Source organism: Muscardinus avellanarius, assembly GCF_963383645.1.
Source record: "Muscardinus avellanarius genome assembly, chromosome: 14".
Taxonomy (NCBI): Eukaryota; Metazoa; Chordata; class Mammalia; order Rodentia; family Gliridae; genus Muscardinus; species Muscardinus avellanarius.
The window spans coordinates 4,589,359-4,605,081 of NC_137800.1; positions in this window are offsets into that span (position 1 = coordinate 4,589,359).

Genomic DNA, 15,723 nt, shown 5'->3' on the forward strand with positions numbered 1-15,723 from the left:
ATTTAAGCCATCACAGGGAGGAGGGTGAGTACAGCACATGAGGGTATTTTGAGGAAGAGATAACATGCAGCTTTTGTCACAGCATATTGTTGTAATTATTCTGTTATATCAGCAGTTATTATTAATCTCTTCCTCTGGCTGATCTAGAAATTTGTGTCTACCTAGAGGAAGAAACATAGCATATATACCTTTCAGTATTGTCTGTGGTTTCAATCATCTCCAGTGTCTCAGAATGTATCCCCAAGATAAGGGGGCTACTGTAATTCAAAGGGAAAGAGGGGGATGGAAGATAGAAGAAAAGATGCTCGGTTCCTCTCTTCCTCTTCTCCCTCCCCTGGAAGAAAGGTGAGATTGGGATCAGGAAGATTCAGACACCTGAGGATGCAGGTCTGAGGAGGAGACAGGGCCTGCGTGGAGATAGCAGCTGTTGTGGTTCATTTCTCCATCTCTGTGACCAAAGTACCCGACCTGAACAACATAGAGGAAGAAAGGTTTGCTGGGATCATGATTTCAGAGGCGTGTCCAGTCAGCCGACTTTAAAGCAGGCATCATGGCGGCACAGGTGTGGCAGAGAACAGCAGCTCGCCGCAGGAAGGAGAGCAACAGGAAGCAACCAGGGACAGTCCCCAGGCCCCACACCATGGGCTACCGCCTCCAGCCATGCCCACTTGCCTGCACTGCTACCCAGAAATCCATGCAAATTATTAACCCTTCAGTGGCTTCATCCACTCTTGAGATTAGAGCCCTGACTCAATGATGTCACCTCCGAATGGAGTTGCACTGGGAACATGCTTGCAACACGTGCGCCTTTGGGGACACCCTACCCCAGGCTGTAATAATGGCCTCCCACCAGGGTTGGCTTCAGCACTGACCTCACCCTGCAAAGAGGTCAGTCTCCACTCCAGAGTCAGCTTCGCTCCCTCTTGCCCTCCCTGCCCTTTGCGAACCTTATCCTTCCACCTGCCCCGGGCAGCCCGCAGAGCTCCCACCCAGCTCAGCGAAGCGCATCAAGTGCCGATTTCTGTTCCCAAGCCAGAGCCTCGTCCTTGACCATCCTCAGCGAGGAGCCGGATCCAGCAAGCCATAGGGATGTTAAAGTCAAGTATTTTTTAGGAGATAACGCAGAGGAAAGACCAGCAGCCCCCTGTGCAGGCACTTTAGCTCATCACCTGGGAATCTACAGAGCCACCCACTAGAGACGAGCCGTCTGCTACGAAGGCTTAAGTCACCCGCTTCTAAGTGGCAGACAGGAGTCAGAGTCCATTTGTCTGATTCCAAAGCTAGTGTTCTTCCCAAATCAGTGTTCACAGGCAAAACACGCGAGGAGACGCTCTCTTTTTTGATGGAAGGGGTCTCCATGTCCCGGTGACTTTGGGGTTGTAACGCCTACCTTCTGTCCCCTCTCCACGGGTGAAATCAATGCATGGGATTAGTACTGCAGCCACACACCACCCCCCAGCCCCAGGGAGATCTCTGTAACAGAGGAATCACTCAGAGGAGGGACGTGGGTTGGCACAGGAACCGCACCATCACAGAGCACAAACGTGCCAGCCCGAGCAGCCACTGCGTCTCCGCTGGCATGGCTTCTCCTTTTAACAGACCTCCTGAGCGGCTTGCCAGCAGATACCAGCAAAGCCATCGCAACTAGTAACCGCTCAGAAGCAAAAGAAGGAAAGGGAAGATCTGAATCAATCCAGCGCACTTAGCTGTTACCATGTGAGTGTACTCAAACCAAAATGCAAACCTCCAGATAATTTAGATTCAGCTAATAACGTGATGCTACTCTGCCAAACAAGATATGTTAGCCCCTGGGAACAAAAATAACAAATGGATTGAGTATAATGGCCACATACTTCTCATGAAACGGGCAAGAGTCTCCAAGTCATGAATATAGGAAACATACTAATAACAATCATGAACAGACTTGAGAAAAGTTAAAGTCACGTCAAGGACCCAATATCCCATCTAAATTGGATTACCTTAACACAATCAGACTAAGCTGCGGGGACTCGCTGGAGGAAGTGGACTTCAGACCCTCACGCAGGCCCTCGGTTGGAGCTCCACAGCCTCTCAAGAAGCATGTCACATTGTTTACAGCTTTCACATTTGATAAATCTTCAGCTAACTGCGACATGCAGAGACAGGAATGCCACAGCTCTCTGAATTCCCTGGTTCATATGGTTAACCAGAAACACTTTTTGAGTTCAGTCTTTTTTTTAATAGTCTTTTGAAAACATTTTTGTTTTCTTCCTAATAAATGTGATGTATTTAGAGAGAAGCTATATTCCAGAACCTCAGAATGACAACATCACGCTGTGCTGGGGGAGTCTCAGAGGCTGGGCTGCATTTGTAGGAACTTTTTTTGTGTGGGGGGAGGGGATCTGTTGCTTCTTTGACAAGCATCTGATAGGAATTTGTTGAGTTGAGTAAACTCTTCCAAGTAAAAATGTCAGAAGTAAAGCCAAGATATCTATTTGAAGTTTCAGGGGGGTTCTTCTCAATCATTTAAGGTCCCTTCCAATGTCTCAGTGGAATTACGTGCACACTAAACACCCATTGATAGGTTTAAAAAAAAAAAAACCAGAAATGGTCCTCACACCTGAGAGGCTCAGAGATGAGGCTGGAGGAACAGCTGCCAACCACTCTGCCCGTGGAGACGTGTCTGCATGCCGTAGGGATAGGAATTCAGAAGAACGAAGGGGGAAAAGTGACGACCAGCAGTAGAGAAGGAGGCACTCGCAGGGGCCTCTCCAAGGTGAAAGGAATTTCTGGGCAGAGGGGACAGGGTGGCAAAGCCATCCTGCAAGGAGGCCGTATCCCTGACGAAGGCTCACAGGTGCAAGCAGATGCGCTTATAAAGGTGCCATTCTTCCTCCCCTGTAGACCAGCGTGTATGAGTGAGATGCAGGCAGGATGCTCAGGACGCCAGAGTGTGGACTGCAATGAATTTCTGAAGGGCTGGAGGGTTCACGCCAGCACTTACAGAGCTATCGGAAGACTTCAAGCAGGACGGCAAGATGGTGTCTGCTCAGGGGAAGGCTCTCCTGATGGGAGTGTGGAGACGGCTTGAGGGGGCAACACTGGAGACAGGAGGACCAGCACGTGAGTGTCTGGGAAGGGCCATGACAGCGTGGAGGGAGGAGAAGGAGATCTGAGGCTTCTGAAGTAGGAGCAACAGGACTTACCGATTCCCTGGCTTACAATACATGGAGTCTCGATGGATAGAGACACCTCTGCTTTCATAAAATAGGAAAAGTAGTCAGGCCTAGGAGAAATCTCATGCATTAGAATCTGTACTCAGAGCGGGGCGTGGTGGCGCACGCTTGTAATCCCAGCTTTCGGGAGGCTGAGACCTGGAGGATCGCGGTTTGTGGACAGCCTCAGCTACTTAGTGAGGCCCTCTGCAACTCAGTGAGACCCTGTTTCAAAATGAAGAATAAAAATTAGGGCAGGAGGTGTAGCTGAGAGGTCAAATGCCCCTGGGTTCCATCCCCAGACCCTCAAAAAAAAAAATAGAATTTGCACCTAGAAGAGCCCAAAGGATGATGGCTGTGAGGCGGTGGGATGAATTTCATTGCAAAAGGACATTTTAATGTCAGTTTTAATGACTAAGACAAGTTTTGTTTCTGTGTATGTGATACCGGGAATTGAAACCAGGGCAATTCTGCCTCTGAGCTATAACCCCCCCCCCATTATTTTATTTTATTTTTTACTTTGAATCAGGGTCTCAGTAAGTTGCAGAGGGCCTCACTAAGTTCCTGAGGCTGGCCACTAACCTGCAGTACTCCTGTCTCAGCCTCCCGAGTACTGGGATTAAAAGTGTGTGCCACCACGCCCCGATCAGACAAAGATAAGCTTAATGACTAGTTAATTAAATAACACAAGCATTCAACATTAAATATGTAATCTACAAATAAATACTGAAAGAAAACAAAACTCACTCACCCATCCCACTTACGGAGTCTGAAGATGTGCAGCTGCGTTTGTGACTCAGGCCTCGGGTTCCCCGTGTTTCTAGGCTTGCTGGACCTCCCTCTCAGGTGGTACCGGCAGAACCCACGGAATGACCTCCTTTGCTGGCAGTTCATCGCCCACCTGAGGCACGGACGTTTTGGTTCTTGAAGGAGGAGTCCTTTCTGGCTCTGTGAAACACTGTGTACAAGTCATGTATCCACTTAATGGGTGCCATCTTTCTTTCTTCCTTTCCTTCTTTCTTTCTTTCTTATTATATGCTGATCACATGCATTTCCCTAGCCAATTCTTCAAGTCATTCAGATGCACAACCTCCAACCCCATTCCTCTGGTGCAGTCTTGTGATTAAGTAACACAACATTCAACATGTTCAACTTCACGGGCTGTGCAAGTCACCTCTGCTTAAGAATTATGTCAAGTCCACACCAGCACTCTGCCACCACTACCAGTGACCTCATAAAAGGGCAGGACTGCTTGTTGGCTAAGCAACAGCCCCCAACCCCAAAAAACCCACCCAAACATCTGTAGGTTTCTTATCTGCACACAAAAGAGTTCTATTACAGACCAGCACCATGTATAATCAATTTCACATATAAACCTGGGCGGACGCTTCGTCATTGCTGGGTTGTCCTGGTGAGTTGCTTTGATCCGGGGTTCTGTCAGCGATGCTTTTCCTTTGAGGATTCTGCCAAGGCGGCGGCCAGGGTGGGAGGCACAAAGCGTCCACCCAGGGCGAGACAAGACTCCTGGGGAGAGTGAATCAAGCATGGCCGGGGACAGCAGACAGCGGGCTGAATCACTTGCTGTTTTTGTCATGACTCCAATTCAGTGAATTTCAGCCCTGGCCACAGATCAGAGTCATCTGAGGAGAGGTGCTTTCCCCCAAAAAAATATAACTGTGCCTGGGCTCCCGGTCCCAGAGACTCAGTAGGACCCCACGGGCCTTTCTAGAGGGACCATCATTCTAGTCCTTTATTCATGACATGAAAATGAAATGACCTTTCAGGAGAAACTGAGGATGGCCATAAATATGCGCTCAATGGATGATCACGTGGGCCCTGAGACTGTGTCAACAAAGAATGCGGAATGAGGTTGGTCACTGTGGGAAGTGGGCAGGGGACCAAATGCACTGCCAGTCAGACCCCACAGTGCTCAGGGCCTCCCTGGGTGTGTCTGAAGCTGCAGGTGCGATCAGGTCTTAGTTCTCACGCCTTAAATACAACTTACTTCTCCCTCTTCACCCTCCCCACCTGAAGAGTATTACCGTGTCTATGCAAAGACAGTGGTCACCCGCGAGGAGACAGGAGGAGCATGTATCTCAACACCCGCAGCTGGCTGGGGAGGGTTGCAGTGCCAGGAGGAGCCCTTCCTGAGGACGAGCATCCTGCTTAGGACGCGCCCCTCGGTCCCCTTTCCCCCCAAGGGGCTGTCACAGACGCGGACCACACAGGAACCCTCTCTGGCTGGCCCCACAGCCCTGCCCCGTTCATCTTGAGCCTGCCTCAACCGCACTCCAGTTTGGATCTCTGCTTGTTCACAGGCTGGACCCAGGCCCAGTCTTCATCTAGGAGCCTGCTCACCACCAACCCCGCAGGAAGGAATTTCGCTGCCCAGCAGGATCAGGCAGAGTCCAGTGGGCACCAAGATTGCCTGACACAGCAGGAGGTATCCTCAGGGTCCACGCCGCACCTCCTGAGGGCCGCTCCCCCAAGCCACGGGGCTGAGTGCCCGAGATCCTGATCTCTTCCCAGGATAAAAAGCATCGCTAGACTCAGCCTACGGGAAGTGGGCCGTGGAGCTGTGGTTCATGCCAAGGTCTCAGGCTTCCTGAGACTCCAGGCCTCTGAACCAGAGCAGCCATCTCCTCACTGACTAGTGTGGTATCCCTCCAGCACTGGGGTGTTTTTCGTGGGGGTGTAGGGTGGTAGATAACATTCACAGTTCAGAGACAGGCTGTAAATGGGATGGCGTAGCCCCCAGAGTTCAGCGCAGTAGGGGTGGGGAGGATGGGCCCACTTGGAGCTGGAAAAAAACCTCGAGAGTATCTAGCCCAATCTTGGTTTCAGAACAGAGGAAAAGGAGGCTTAGAGAGGTAGGGTGGTTGTCCAGGTCCACTTGAAATACTGGCAGCAGAAATCCGGAAAGGACTCCAGGCCCCAACCTTGCCTCCCTGGTTCCTTCTGGTTCCTGCGCACATGTGGTTTCCAAAGGAACCCGTCAGCTTTCCACAGGGGAGCAGGAGCCGAGCAGGAGGCCGGCCCTGCCTCAGATGCGCCATGGCCACAGGAAAGGAGCGCTTCAAATGTGGCTGCCACGGGGACGCGTAGGAAAGGCAGTGGCGTCAGCATGGCGTAAGACGGCACGTGGCTGGGGAACAAGGGGCGTCCACACCCCAGCACGGCCTGGGGGGACTGGGAGCAGCGACTGCTGGCACGAGTGGATGGAAAAGAACTTTCTGAGTAAGTTTCATCCCCAGCTTTAGGGGCATGAGAATGTCAGGCTCACTAGGGGCTCACCCTGTGTCCCACCGCCCTGGTGGCAGAGCGGAGGTAAGGAGAAACGGGAACCAGAATGTAGGTGGAAAGACACGCTTTACAAGGTCAGTGGCATGGCCAAGGTTCTTATGTCTAGACTGACGTCAAAGCACAGGGGGTCCCTGGTGATGGCTAGACACTTCTGGTTCTGTGGATTCTGTAGGAGGCGTGTGCACAGAGCCCGCTGTTGAGGCGGCAGCACGATTCCCTTGTTCTTCTGTCACTCATCACTAAGCTTTTCTGCACAGCTGACGCGCCCATTGTTATTGAAGAAAATTCTTCCCTAAGTCGGAAGAACATCATTCCTTTTCTCTCTCTTTCTTTCTTTTTCTTTTTTTTTTTTTTTTTTTTTTTTTTTTTGCGGTACTGGGAATGGAACCCAGGAACAGTCTACTTCCAAGCTACACCCCAGCCCTATTTTTTATTCTTCATTTTGAAACAGGGTCTCACTGAATTGCAAAGGGCCTCGGTGGCGCACACTTATAATCCCAGCATTTGGGAGGCTGAGACAGGAGGATCGCGATTCAAGAACATCGTTCTTAGCACGTGAGCATCTGAACAAGGCCACCTGTCTAATCCCAAAGACTCCCTCCGGGGCCCCCAAGGCCACTGCCTCCACCCTGACCTTTACAAGCTCAGAACACTCTAGCCACAAAAACCTCTCACCGCATTTGACACCTCCAAGAAAAACATACTAAGAAGCAAACAGTCAAATTTCTCAGGTCAGTGGATTATACGTTTGCTCCATGCAGCAGCAGTGCAAACCCTACACCACACGTTCAAGGCCAGAGCAGAGCTTGCTATTATGGTCTGGCAGAAATGGCCAGAAGCTGGTATTCTTCAGAGGAAGGCGGCTGCTTGAAGTCTGGCGATTTGTCCTGGCCGTCTCTTTTTTCAAATGATCAGCCAGTGTTGGAAGCTCGCTGGACGCTGTGCCCGTTTACACATTCGCTACCCTTCCTGCTTGTCATCAGGAAGCCCACACGCCACGGACAGAAACCAATGTAGATAAAGTGAAAACACAAGAAACCCAAACAAGAATCACTAAATCAGAGAAAGCATTGCTCTTTTCAATTTAAACAATCTATTTTTTTCTAAGCTAAGATGTATTTGTTGTCATTTCCAGAATTACTCTTACAAGTGTCTGGTTATCATAACCACAGAGAGACAGCTTATTAGCTTTAACTGCTGAATAAAAGCGTGTAGCGTTTTCAAGATTTCTGGCTTCACCTTTTAACCCCAAGGATAACTATAAATAGATGGTAGGGTCTGGGGTTTCCACAGCTAAGTGCTGTTATAAATAGTTTTAAACATTTTCCCACTTCATGCTTTCAAAAAGAACATTCTCCACTTCCTTTCTTGGACAACCTCTGGGAATAAAGTGAGACCACATTCAGAATTTCATTGAGGGAGTTTAACAGAACTCCTAATGAACCTATTATCGACCTAAACATTCCTCATATACTGGGGGAAACAATCGAATAAAATGATTTAACAAATTCCTCCATTTAAATATTTAAATCAACATCGATGCTGCTGGGAGGAGCATCTTAACATAAGCTGTATTTTTATGTTACTGTGAATTTTCTTCTAAAACATGAAATTAAGCACAAACTCCATCAACTCACTTTACAGTTCTTACTAAAGTAAATTTACTCCAGTTTCTCCTCAAAACCTAGACTGGCCATTTTGATGGCAAAAAAGAAAAAAAAGAGGTTTCCTTTAGCTTTATTTACACATCAATGTCCAGAAAAACAGGTGTGAATGTACCGCAGCTGTCGGGTATGTAGACCATCGTCCTCTTCCTTAAAGAATATCCATAGAGCGCATGTAAAACGCACACACGCACCCCCAGTGCCCTGTGGAATTCCGGCCTGAGCCGCTTTCCCAGGGCTCCGCTATGGGAGTTACGCAGTCAGTCCCACAGGCCGCCTCCGCCCTCAGACAGCCGCCCAGGGCAGCCTGCTAGCAGCCTCTGCTGGTGGAAAGCTTGGACGGGAGGAAGCAAAATGAGCCAGTCTTCGAAATGGCTGAGAAGTTAAGCAAAGAAAAACAGCAATAAAAATGACAATGTTAGTAAAAATCTATACTCCTGTTTTATATTTTGGTTAAAAAAGAAGTGGGTAATAGAAGGGCTAAAAAAAAAAAAAAAGACTATCTTTTTGTGTGTATGGTACTAGAAACTGAACCCAGGGGTGCTAAGTTATATCCCTCCAACCCTTGTTTATTTATTTATTTATTTATTTATTTATTTATTTATTTATTTTATTTATTTATTTTTATTATTGTTGTTGTTGTTTTGGTGGTACTGGGGTTCCTGGAAGCCCTTCTATCTCCGGGCTACACTCCCAGACCTATTTTATATTTTTTTATTTGGAAACAGGGTCTCTTAAGCCAGCGAGGCTGGCTCCAAACCAGCGCGATCCTCCTGTCTCCGCCTCCCAAGCACGGGGATTACAAGCGTGCGCCACCACGCCCGGCTTATTTATTATATTTTAAGACAAAGTCTTGCTAAGTTGCTCAGGCTGGCCTCAAACTTGCAGGACTCCTGTTTCAGCCTCCCAGGTACTGGTTTTACTGTGCCCAGTGAGTACACTGTTTTTTGAAGTTTCAAATTTACACAAAATATAAATACATACCACCCCATCCAGCACCCTCAATTTCTTTCCTCTGTTTTTAATATTTTGCAATAGTGTTTGTATATGTGTTACAGTTGATGAGTTGACAGTAACATATTAATGAAAGTGCAACCTATAGTTTATACGAGAGGTCACTTTTTGGGTTGTAGATACTGAGGCTGTCCACAAACCATGATCCTCCAGTCTCCGCCCTCTCTGGCCACAGTGACCAATTTCTCCTGGAATTTTAGCTGTCCCTGTTCCCACTGTAGTTGTGTAACTCTTCAAGGTCAGCTAACTTTAGTAGCTGGGCCCAAAGAGAAAACTTTGAAAAAGAGAAGACTCCCTGGAGCCCGGTGTGGTGGTACACACCTGTAATCCCAGCATTCGGGAGGCTGAGACCAAAGGATCATAGTTCGAGGCCAGCCTCAGCTACTTAGGCCCTCCACAACTTAGTGAGACTCTGTTTCAAAATAAATAATGAAAAAAATAGGGCTGGGGGTGTATCTCGGAGGTCGAATTTCCCTGGGTTCCATCCTCAGACCCACAAAAAAAAAAAAAAAAAAAAAGAGTACATTGGAAGCTGATCCAGGAGGATTATACATTTGAAATTGGCCTGGGCGACTTAGCAAGAATGAAATTAAGAAGGGCTGGGGATGTAGCTCAGCGGTAGAGGGCTACCTAGCAAACGTGAGCCCTGGGTACCACACCAAAACATGATCCCCAGTATCATGCCAAAAGAGAAAAGAAAAATAGAATATAAAATGGATTTTGCCTGCCCTCTTCAACACACGGGGGGCTCTTTTCTGGATTCTCTGGTTAGAAAAAGAGGGCTGCATCTTAGGAGTTTTGCTCTCTGTGCCCACTGCACAGTTCCACAACTCAGGTTTCCAGGGCAGCTTTGGTTAACAGACATGAAAGACAGAAAAACAGGGAGGGAGGGAGGGAGGGAGGGAGGGGGAGAAGTAATGCTCTGGTCCAGGCGCTGCTCTTACCTCTCTTCCCCCTCTGCCTCCTCGGATTTCTCTCCCACAGTCAGCAGGCACCTCCTTCCCGTGTGTGTCCTCCACGTCAGCCACGCTGGGTGAACGAGTTAGGCACTGGCGTGGGTTTGCTGGTTTCTTTTTTTTATTGATGCATTGTATTTATACACCATGATGAAGCAAAAACCTTGTGTAGACATAAAAGCACACCTCACCCAGCCAGCCCCACTGTTTTCTTTTACCCCCAGCCCGTGCCCCTTCCTGGGCTTTAGCCCCTAAGGTGAGGACCTTCTCTCTTCTCTGGCGCGACATCACTGGTGCCTGGTGCCTCCAGTGTAGTCCAAGCTAAGGCCAAAATCATCGCAGGCTGGTTTGTATTGGCCAAGAATGCACCACGAAACCCTGAAGTGAAGAGAAACCGAGAATTTAACCTAAGAGGTAAGTGGTGTGTCTAAATGTGAGATGCCGTAAGAATGACATAGCTTATCCTCAAGGCTTGAGATTAGCGGCAAAAACTCTGTAGACCATCCAGGCCCCACCATCCCACCGAGTAACAGACAGGGCAGGTGCGCATGGATGGAGGCTCAGGGCAACTTTGAGTGCTTTAGCACCAAACTGAGGATTCTGGAGGAGCAGAATTCTGGTGGTAGTAGTAGCTGGTGGTGGTACATTCTGCTAAGAATATGTCCAATTCTGGTAGAGTGTCCAAGATCAGAGCGCCGGGCATGGTGGCACATTTGTAATCACAGTACTTGGGAGGCTGAGGCAGGATGATGAGGATCAAGTTTGTGGCCAGCCTCAGCTATTGAAATGAGTCCCTCTGCAACTTAGTGAGTCCCTGTTTCAAAAGAATTATAAAAAAAATAGGGCTGGGTGTGTAGCTCGGAAGTAGAATGCCCCTGGGTTCCATCCAGTATGGCAAAAACATAAGAAAATAAAAATTAAAAAAATAAAGAATGTCCAGGCTCAGATGTTAATTAAGCAGATTTTTAAAAAGTATCTGTGCTTCAAGGGAAGCATTATGTAGGTTTGAGGTCATCATTAAATGCTGGAACAGCCGAACCCATGGGTGCAACCCCTGGGGAGCGGGGTGGCCGAGTGTGGCCGGAGTTTCTGTCGGAAAGGCTGTTGTCTTGGACATGTTGACTGAAGGGCGGGGCACCTGCCACGCAAGGACGGGAGCATGAGGAAGAGCTGGCTTTGAGCGTGTTCTCAGGCGACGGCTTTGAAGCACGTTCTTGCCAGAGAAACCCCACCCGGCATTTTCACCAGTTGCAGCCAGAGCCAGTGGCCCTGCAGTGGGGCGCCTGGGCTGTGCCCTGGAGGGCGAGGGAGGGAGCAGACCACCAGCCAGGAGCGGACTGTCTGGATGTGCTCTCCGGCAGGAAGAGAGCTTGAGTGAGGCCCAGGGGAGGAATCAGAGAGGGAGGGCTTTGCAGCAATAGAGAGCCCTTACATGGACACCTAGGGACAAGGTGGCCTGTGGACAGAAAGCAGGTCCTGGGAGCTTAGAGCAAGGGCGGCCAGCGCGGGCGGTCAGCGCGGGCAAGAGGTCCAGAAGGGAGGCTGGGCCAGGATGGCGAGGGGTGAGTGTGGGTCACGGAGCCTGCCTTCGCCAGGGATTGTTCCCCAAGGAAAAGCACAGACTTCTCAATCGCCAGGGCAAGGGCAGTGTATGCAAAGCACCCAGCAGCTCCTACGGGGCCCCTTGCTGGAAGTCAGCCGCCCTGCACAGGAAGATGGCGGGCGGCCTTTCCTTCCCTCTCCCTCCCTCCTGTTCCTGTTCTCTCGGGCACACGGGCTGAGCGTGGGCTGCGAGGATTGGTCAAATGCCTGGTGGACACTGGCAGGCCTGGGGTTCCATGCGGAGCAACCAATACACAAATGGTACTTTGCTAAACACCTGGGGACGTGCAGTTTCAGCTGGTCACAAGTCCTGCGAGGGCCCGCACCCCGAGGGGACGTGATGTCAGGGTCCTGGGAAGTGGAGATTTGAAATCAAGCTGTGCCACTATGCACCTGGTGACTGCGGGCCCTTGCTCCTCGGCTTGCAGCCTGCTGTCTCCTCCCACTTGGGAATCTGTGTCCAGGTGTCCTCTTCCTGAAGGCGTGGGCTTACCCTAATGACCTCATTCTAACGCCGAAGGCTGCGCAGCCACACAAGGCTGCCTCGCAAGGTGCAGGGAGCAGGCCTTTGCCCCATGAACTTGGGGGAACATGCCTCAACCCTCACAGCTGCTGTGGGCGCAAATGGGACGTGGTGTGTGTGTGTGTGTGTGTGTGTGTGTGTGTGTGTAAACGGAGACCCAGAGGTGACCATAGTATGCAAGAGGTGACCTACTGCATGTGGTGACCTCAGAGCAGAGTGGGCAGGTGCTGGATGCACCCTGTGGAGAGGCCCATGGATCTTATGGAGGGGCTGTGTACAGGATGGGGAAGGGAGAGTGAAGGACGATGAAGAGGTTTTAGCCCCCAGAGGAAGCCTGCTGCTAGGGCAGAGCTCCTTCCCGGGTTGGGGCCTCTGTGCTGGCCATTTCCACAGCCTGACAGGCTCTCGCCTCAGATCTTCCCAGCTGCTTTATCCTTGCAACTGAGATGCCCGCTCCTGAGGCACTTCCCGGCCACGCCCAGCTCTGTACCCAGCCGCCCATATCACTCAACGCATCTCGCACTGTCTCCCACTGCCGACACCTTAAGCGTCACTAGACACCTTAAGCCTTAAGCGTCACCTTAAGCGACACCTTAGTTGACCTGTTTGCAACTGAATCAGGGACCCCAGGTCCGGGGTGGCACAGGGTGACAGCCAGCGCGGGGGCAAATGTCTGGGTGCCTGTGCGAAGGCACACACAGGAGCACCTTAGGTCATTCACAGGGATGGCTGGACAGACGACAGGAACCGGTTACCAAGGCCTGTCTGTACCACTGTCTGGGAGTACCATTACAGAGCCGGCTCACAGGCCTTTCGTCTGTGCACCTGTGGTCAGTATTGTTCAAAACGAGAGCTCTCTAAAAACAATGCCAAGAGCTCATTATATTGTCAACTAACATATTTACCTAAAATAATTATACCTTCAAAACTGAACCATAGTAAAAAGAGTATTACTGCCCTGATTTTTTACGTTGGTTGATTTTAATGTTTTCTATCGAGGCAAATGGCTGGATTCTCACTCCTGCTTGAGTCACCTACTGCCATGCTGTTTCTTTTTTGGTTGAAGCATTTTAATAGTCTTTTCAGGTAATGCAATTTTTCCCACCTATCACACTAAAAGCCAGGAACTCATACTTTCTTCAAAGTAAGTAGTACTTGTAGAGTTTAGAACTGTATCAGTGAAATTCTGGCCCTGTTACATGCTATCTGGAAAGACACATTTACATAAGTATGATTTGCAAACACCTTGTGTTTTTAGAAAATAGAAACTGAGTCACGCAGATCTGGACCTTAACACATCATCATGCAATCTTGAAAGAGTGATGGTCCGGTCCACGTATTTCATTAAAAACGTTCCAGTGGGGGGAAGACGTCCAGATCATAGGAGCCAATGTAAGTTTTCCAAAACGCAAATATTCACCTGGGAATTTTACTTGAAGTGTCATCTGTTTTCCTTACATGGAAAGAATCATTTTGTCATTTTTAAGAAAGTATCTGTCTGAATAACCACACTTTTATCATTCTAGTTGGTTATTCTTTCAAGTAAAATGGTGCTCCATGAAGAGCAGCGGGCTCAGCTCACACAGAGGCTCCTTCCTCCAGAGCCTCGTTCTTCCAGAGCACCACAGGCCCTTCCTGCATGCTCCACTTAGCGCACAGACTACTCAAAAGGCGTGTGGCTAAGGATGAGAGCTGATAAGATGAAAGGTTTTTACTGCTTCACTGGGAGCATTCTCAAGTGAGATATGGGTTTTTGTATTTTTTGTCATGAGCAAGTGGCAAACACGATGACCCCTTTGGTGTTGCTACGTTGAAGGTGCCAGCAGTTTCCCCACCATCGTTCTTGTATCACCAGTGTAATTTAGCACAACAAAAAAGGCAGATGGCATTTCAGTGTCACTGTTAAAATATTCTGTAGCTTGGACCTCCTGTAAGGGCCTTGAGGAGCTTGAGAGATTCAAAATCCATATTAAAAAAAAGACTGTGCTAGCCAAGCATGGTGATGCACACTTGTAATCTTAGAACTTGGGAGACTGAGACAGATGGATTACAGGTTCATAGCTAGCCACAGCTACTTAGTGAGGCCCGACAGAATTTAGCAAGACCGTTTCAAAATAAAGAATAAAAAATAGGGCTGGGGTTGTAGCTCAGAGGTAGAATGCCGCTGGGTTCCATCCCCAGTACTACAAAAAAAGAAAAAAAAAGATTGTGCTAGGCTGATCTTGGCTCACCCCAGGAAGGCAGGGGTCAACTTCCCCCTAAAGCATTTGGGATACGTTAGGAGGAATACTTAACTCAATGAAAACCTGAGTGATCTCAAGAGGGGAGCAGAGGCTATGGATTGCCAAACATCGACTACACAAACCACTAGAAAAGTATACAGCCTCTGGGGTAAGAAAGTGGGACAGAAGTGAGAAGGGCTTCCCATTTCATCTAATATTCAGAGAGACTATTGTCTAAATCTTTTTTTGTGTGTGTGTGTGGTACTGGGGTGGAACCCAGAGGCTTTCTACCTCTGGGCTATACTCCCAGACCTTTTTTAAATTTTATTTGGAAACAGGGTCTCACTAAGTTGCCGAGAGCCTCATTAAGTAGCTGAGGCTGGCTTTGAACCTGTGCGATCCTCCTGTCTCAGCCTCCCAAGCGCAGGGATTACAAGTGTGCGGCACCACGCCTGGCTTGTCTATATCCTTTAGCATAAGAATGCCTTCTTGTTTTATTTGTACAAGTAGAAAAACAAACTCGAGTGGAAATTGGCCAGAGAGAGGCAGAGTACGAGCTACCGTGTAATGAAGCTGTTAGCGAATAGATGAAAGGTATCGTAGTTCGCGATCTCTCCACTCTTGCGCTGAGATGAGCAGTTTCCCTTGGCTTCTAAGGGTATGAGGTTCCGATCAGCACCCTCTGTTCTCACTTGGGAGATCACTTCATGATACACTTGAAGGCTACAGCTTTCTTCACACAGATTAAATTTGGGTGTTCCCCACGCCCTGAGCAGCACACTGAGATCTCACGGCACCCCGCTGAATGCTGAGGTTTGCTGGACACAAGCTTTTCAACTCTTTGTTAAACTCTGTGGATTCCAGTATCCTTTGAGAACGAGTAGTTATTATACCTATTCGCCTTAGTATCATCCCAAGTAAAATTTCTTCTATTTCCTAGTGTATTTCTTTCAGGATATTTGCACTTTACATTTTTATACTCAAATCCCATCGGGCTTTTATTTTGGTGTGTGCCTGGGACTATCAGTAAAGATCTGTAAAGATGTGAAGAAAGAGATCTGTAGAGTAGCTGGAGAGGGTGAGGGAAGAGAGGGAGGGCTGAACACGGAAACAGTTCAAATGCGACTGTGGCCACCTGTGACATTATTGGTGCGCTCTCCCTGACTTGTGCGGGAGGAGATCACAGTGGGGTGAGGAGGGAGACACACCAAGAGCTGTGTGCAGGTATGTTCTTAACACACGGAT